We start from the raw sequence: 395 nt of genomic DNA on the forward strand, positions 1-395 counted from the left end.
ATATATATATATATATATATATATACACCAACGCTTAGTTTAGAATAGGGGCAGTTGATGAAGGAAATATTCTCTATGTGGCCTGCTTGTTTTCTGTGCACTGTTTATGTTCTGTTTTTCATTTTGTCCACGTTTTTTTGTGACTTTCTGTACCCAAATATGCATCTATATATACATGTAGATGTAGGTATGTACATACATGTACGTATATATGCATATACTCACATATTATTTGTACATATACATATATATACATACATATATACACATATATACATACATATATATACATACACACACACACACACATATATACATACATATATATACATACACACACACACACATATATACATACATATATATACATACACACACACACACACACATATACA

The 395-nt window shown here is 28.4% G+C and overlaps 1 protein-coding gene across 1 annotated transcript in view; it reads right to left on the minus strand.

Moving 5' to 3' along the window:
• LOC106870695 (uncharacterized) overlaps positions 1–395 on the minus strand; it is a 16,759-nt gene that overhangs the window by 14,993 nt on the left and 1,371 nt on the right. The gene's annotated exons all lie outside the window — the stretch shown is intronic.

This window comes from Octopus bimaculoides, chromosome 11, assembly GCF_001194135.2.
Source record: "Octopus bimaculoides isolate UCB-OBI-ISO-001 chromosome 11, ASM119413v2, whole genome shotgun sequence".
Taxonomy (NCBI): Eukaryota; Metazoa; Mollusca; class Cephalopoda; order Octopoda; family Octopodidae; genus Octopus; species Octopus bimaculoides.